At 32.9% G+C, this 6,396-nt stretch overlaps 1 protein-coding gene across 1 annotated transcript in view; it reads left to right on the forward strand.

The window, feature by feature from the left end:
- Positions 1-5,808: 5,808 nt before the first annotated feature.
- The window catches only part of LOC117110186 (ankyrin repeat and fibronectin type-III domain-containing protein 1-like), a 93,621-nt gene continuing 93,033 nt past the window's right edge, over positions 5,809-6,396 (forward strand). The window contains exon 1 of the mRNA XM_033252806.1: positions 5,809-5,941. The gene's annotated coding sequence lies outside the window, so the exon portion shown is untranslated. The remainder of the gene's footprint in view (positions 5,942-6,396) is intronic.

Genomic DNA, 6,396 nt, shown 5'->3' on the forward strand with positions numbered 1-6,396 from the left:
CAGGGGGCGAAGCCCCCGAAACATATTACAATTTAGGGGTTTTAAAGGCTTAATTTAATTGGTTTTGGGGTGAAAAAAAATGCATGCACATTTTTTTTTGTCCCCGTCAAATTGTGCTTTTGGGTCTACTAATATGTAAAAAAAAAACATATTCATTTTTTCCCCGACGAATTGTGGTTTTTCTCGGCACTGGCCCCTCCGGCCTCCCCGCTGGCGCCACCCCTGATTTATACAAAAAAATACAATACCTAATATGCCTATTGAATAATATTATATAGGTCTATGTCATATGGTCATATTCTATAATCTCAATAAGTTGTATTATGCCTTGTTCCCCACATAACGCCTAGGTTTATTAGAGACACGTGCACTTCCATTGATGACGTCACGTAATGCTCCACTTTCTCTCATTTCAAACGGAAATATACCTACTGTTTATAGGACATGTGATGTTTAATTTATGCTGATTATTACGTTTTAACATTTTTGAGCTTCCGATTCCAGGCCACAGTAGTCACGTGAAAAGAGATGAAACTACCGTATATTTAACATGATAACAACTGAAAAGTCGTACACAAGAAAACTTCCCCAATGTTCAATCGAAAGTTTTGGCAAATGATTGATTACATACAACCCGTTTGACATTCGTTAATTTGTTTATCAAATTTGCTTTGTCTTTTCTGAAATTTTCTTTTCCGGTTAATTATTAATGCAATGTTTTATATCGCTGACAGCTGCGTATGGTGTTCATTAGTACAATTTGTATTTATTGTACAATTATATACTTCTCCAAATGCTTTTTTTTTTTTTTTTTTTTTTTTTTTTTCTTTTTCTTTTTAGGCTTTTTTTTTTTTTTTCTTCTTGTCTTTTACTTTTTAGGCATATAATTTTATATGTTGGGCATAGTTCGTGTGACCATCGTTTTGTGATAGTATGCTACGGTACCGTAATTCCTAAGCGGGGTTAAAAGAGGTTAATCCCCTTGCCCCCTGTTTTTAAATACATGTCTCCCTGCAATTAAAGACATCCAATTTACAGACAACCTCCAATTGACCACTTTTCTGCGGCCCTGTTGAATTCTTTATGTTTCACATTAGCCGTTAACGTAATGGCTCCCTCAGACCATGATTTTGGCTGACCCAACTTATAATTTTCCCTCCAATTAAAGACTACTATAAAATAGTGATGTTAATGCTATTTGCTATAATAAATGTTATTGTATGGCTTAAACATAAAAATATTAACCATAATTGGATATCATAAGATGGGGTTTGTGTGTTTTTAACATTATTGTTGTATTTCACACCAAAATGACCAGGCTACCCAAATTTATACCGGGATAATATCCCGGTAATTAGATGCAACACATTTTAATGTGTTGCATCTATAGTGCAACACATCATGATGATGATGATATATATGATGTGTAAATATTAAAATATTTGCGCATCATATAGCAATATTAGGAATCATGTAAAACGATAATGTCAGTGTCAAGGTTGGTTAAAACAAATACAGGACTTCATATGTCTGGATTTCAAAGAAATCCTTATTAAGAATAAATAACAGCATACATTGTAAAACATTTAATGTATTATTTCTTAATTTTCTTCTAAACAGATAAATATAAAGACCACATCTGTTGCAGGTCTTTAATATAGGAATTCTACTCAAAATATGGATGGTTTTGGCAGACCAAACTGATTTTTTTCCCTTTCATTTAAAGACTATCTTTACAACATATAGTGGTTTAAGTGCATATTGTTACAGATAATATATATCAAATAATATACATTATCCAAAGTCCATGTTTTGTGTATACAGTGCTCCATATTAAGTACCCGTTGTGTTTTAGTATTGATGATGGCATTGTTGTAATGGATAGGGCCTATTTGGGTTGAAGACCGTAGGAGTTGATATGTGGCTACCAAGAAATTTTACCTTCAAAATACATTACAATATATTGACTGTAATGCAGTTAAAAAAAATGATGATGATATGACTGTTCATCAAAGTAATATTCATCGCATAAGATAATGTTTTGTATACAGTGCTCTGTATTGAACGCCTACTGATAATTTTAGTAGGAAGATGTTGTTAGTAATATTGTAATGGAGATTTGGGTAGAACGAGCGCAGGACTTGAAATTGTTTAATTAAAAATCAAACAGTATACAGTAACTGTAAATCTATTCTAAAACACTTGGAATGAAGCAATAATTGGAGGGAGACCTAAGGAAACGACGGGAGAAGAAATAAAATAAAGAGTGGGAGAGAGAGAGAGAGAGAGAGAGAGAGAGAGAGGGGGGGGGGGGGGGGGAGAGAGAGAGAGAGAGAGAGAGAGAGAGAGAGAGAGAGAGAGAAGAATGGAAAAAGGAGAGAAAAGAAAGTTTTTAACGAAATAACATGCAATGGCTGTCAAAAACCTTTTTTTTTATTTTTTGTTTTTGTTTTTGTTTTTGTTTTTTGGCTAAATATATAACTATTACTAAATAAAGTGTAGGCCTATGCTTTGTCACTTTGATAATAATCAGACTAAATGTTGAATAATAATAGCCTGACAGCTGGTACTGTTTGCCAGAATAAATCACCGTGATCGAATAATGGATGTACGCCTATTTGTATTCATGGGATTAATATCAATGCTAAGTATCGGCATAACAATATACATCACTCCATATAAAAAAAGGCCTAATAAGCCTACTATCTACTAGGCCCTATTAAAACGATTGAGATACAGATTTTGAATATATAAAAACTGGGGGAATAATTTGTAAAAATTGGTGCTAACGCCCCTAATGCTGAATGTCTGAAACGGTTTGTTGATATATATAAGTATACATATAGACAATTATATTTTAGAAATTTTTATTTTTATTTCTTTATTACATTTCAGGATAATGAAAAATACAACAAAAGCCCTCCAATGATACCAACAATATAGAAGACTACCGATATCGAGGGATCTCCAATTGAGGCAAACATACTGTAAGTCAAAAACAAGATGAAAAAAACATAATACAATGAAATACAAAAATCAGAGAAGTGAATAATGATTATTTAAAAAATAATGACAAATTCTTGAGGACCAGTAATGACATTTGCAGTGCTTTTTTGCATACTAAGTTTACAATATAAAAATACATTACTGAATGAAGTCTGGAAGAATACATTAATGAATTAGGGAAAAATATTTACAACGTATTACTGTTGAGTGATCAAGCTATGCTAGCCCTTTTAAATAGAGGGCGTATGCTTTCATTTTTAATCTGTCTAGTTTGACATAAATTATGTTTTGGTTCGGGTAAGCCATTGACTAATTGACTGAAACAGAAAACAACAAAATCAAACGACTAAATATTAATTAAATAAATAGTCATAAGTACTTGTGTATAAATTTCGTTGGCATCTGTTATTCAACTTCGCTAGCATATCCCTTTTTCTCATTTTCCCCCATCAAGATCAACAATTAATCACTGGCACTAACAAACTTATAAAACACTTAAAATTACTCACACATGCCGTTAGTATTCGAATAAACGTCCCTCTTTGAATAAACGCCCCCTCCAGAGCATCTCATTTGGTATTTAAACGCCTCCCTATAACGCCCGGGGCGTATATTCTTTCCTCGGATAAACGGCCACTTTAAAAACAAAACCAATGAAGCAAAATCATTCTCAACACATTTTATTAATGTTCTATTTCTTCCAATAGAATTATATTTTCCTAACCTTGGGGTTGGGATCTATAAGTCTTTATAATCACGTGTTTCGATGGTAATTATGTATCGTAGTTTTACATTTACAGTGAAATTAAGGGGCGTTTATTTGAGTATACGTATCCATTTTACACAAAAAAGCTAAACGCCTCCCTCGAATAAATGCCTCCCTCGAATAAATTTCCCCCCAAAACCCTATCTACAATAAACACCCCGGGGCGTTGTCTCGAATAGGCCTATATATACAGTAATTATATTTATAAAAAAAACACACTAGTTTGCATTATCCACACTAAGCACTTAGTTCTCCCAGTAAAAATAAAAAACACAAACATATCTTTGGTATTTCTTGTTCTTGACATACCAGATAGTAACAATATTTTATTGATATTTTTCATTGTAGTTTCAATCAATCTAAGTGTGCTATTATAGACCTTATTTAATTGCAGGTTTGTGTCTTATTATGATTCTTGTATTGTTTTTATTTTTATTGTTGTTTTAAATTTCTTAATATTGTTATTATATAATCGTTTTACATTTAAAATTATGATAATATGTTGTATTTTATATTATATTTCCATTTTGTTATTGGTGTTTTTCAAATGTTGGATGCAATAAAGAAATAAAGAAATAAAGTTTCGTATTATGAGTAAAATCTCTACAATAGGCCTATTACACTCTTCGATAGAAAGTCTGTTAGCAAGGAATGTTGACTCAACAAGCACACAATTATTAAATTCATATACTTTTCCATTTCCATATAGATCTCAATCGATACATTTTATTGCAATTGAATATACTTCCAGCCTTGGCAGAACAAGAAAAATACATTATTACATACATAATTATTTGGCGACAAGATTTAGTGATACAAAAGGTATGTTGAATTAGAAGGTATTGAGAATATGTCTTTAAGCGTTGTTATGGGAACAACGGATTGTTAATAATAATGCGTACGTTATATTCACATAGGTGTATGCCTCTTAGAATTAGGTGTCTTCATCAAGTTTGTAACTTACAAGTTCCGCGCTGAATTGATCGGTAGAGGGAGACGTTACAATTAAACTTTCAATTCAATTTTACCCGGCCTGATGGTTGCCTAATGGAACCATTTTGTGTGGTCTCTGTTTGCGAAGTTCTTTGCTGTATTATACTCTCATAATATCTCATTATTTACAGGTACAAAATATGAAAACGTTATTCGGCGATACCGTGTGCGATTGTATGGAAACCAACCAAGCTTTACTAATCTATCGGCGCAGGGGTCCAGAGGGGGAGATGTAAACATTTATTTATTTATTTTTACATCTCCCCGGGGGCCCATGGGAGCGCTCGTGTTTTGACAGGGGTTATTGGAAACTATTTAATAGCAATATTGAATATAGATCCAGTTGATATTGTGCTTTGTTCAGTGATAATTATCTCAATTATCATTTTCCATCTAAAAAGGTTGTCATATCCCAAAAGGCGCATCCAGGCAGCGTCTGATTCATGACCAGTTCGCCACTGATTCCTGAAGAGAATCGAACGATGTATTACACAGTGTTCTTCCGAATGTATCGTAGACCTCTTTAAATTTTACATCTATGATCCGACTTTTGAAAAATTGAAATGTTAAATTCAAACGTTTGTATATTGAATTCCAGTAGGGGCCTTCATATTAAAACGCCTAGAAAGTGGGTACTATGATGAGCATGTTTTGATAAGTAGTTTGAATTCATGCATTATATTGTATTTTATGATTTATTAAGTAAAAAGTGCCTAAGATTAATACATTTGAGTTAAAATGACGTGGCTTTATTACATGCCATGATAATATTGATAGCCTGCCTACACGATATTTCAATAGGAACATAACATTATTTCAGCGGTTAATGGTGGGTTTATTTTTTAAAATGTTCTGTAAATTCGATTATATTTTTTGACAAGAATACCAAGGCAACACCCGTACATCCACTTCCTTGCTTAATTTATTTTATTCAAAACAGTATATTTCTTTTAGGCTACTATTATTTTGTTGAAACGCATATTGTCAAAAAAATAATATGAAAAAAATAAAATGTGAATGTCGCCCTCACGGTTGAAGTACATGATTATCGATCGGTTATTTGAGGACAATGGCGGTGATTTGAAAGAGTAATACACATTCTTGTTAAAAGGATTTATACATACTGCATTACCTTTGCGAAAAATTATAACATTTGAATGAAATCTATTATTTAAGGTAAGTTGATTTAAGATTTTGTATACGAAATATTGCAGGCCCACTGAGTATCGTAACCATCGTGATGCAGATGATGCTAAGTAGCCCCCAAGACCTGGTTGATAAAGACCTTGCCGGTGTCCTTGGTCGTCAGCCGCGATCTTAGAAAGTGCAGCGGCCTTTCGACCTGTCAAACAGGGGGCTAAGTATCAACAATCAGGCTAATTTCGTACGATGCCTGAATTGGATGTAAACCCAGGGAGTTGTTATAGAATAAAACTTAAAAGCAGTTTGCCTAGCTGAGAATGTACTGTAATGTAATAGTTAGTCTTGATAATGTATTTTTAACTTATGCAATAATGTATTAAGTTTTTTAAGTCTAGGCCTTTAAAGCCCCATTCCCGGCAAAATTTCACTAAAAATGACTTTTTTTTAGAAAATATGCATTTGCATTACTCCAATTATTATAAATCATG

Source organism: Anneissia japonica, unplaced genomic scaffold (genome assembly GCF_011630105.1).
Source record: "Anneissia japonica isolate Jap-2015-1 unplaced genomic scaffold, ASM1163010v1 scaffold284697_len431725_cov185, whole genome shotgun sequence".
NCBI classification, from domain to species: domain Eukaryota; kingdom Metazoa; phylum Echinodermata; class Crinoidea; order Comatulida; family Comatulidae; genus Anneissia; species Anneissia japonica.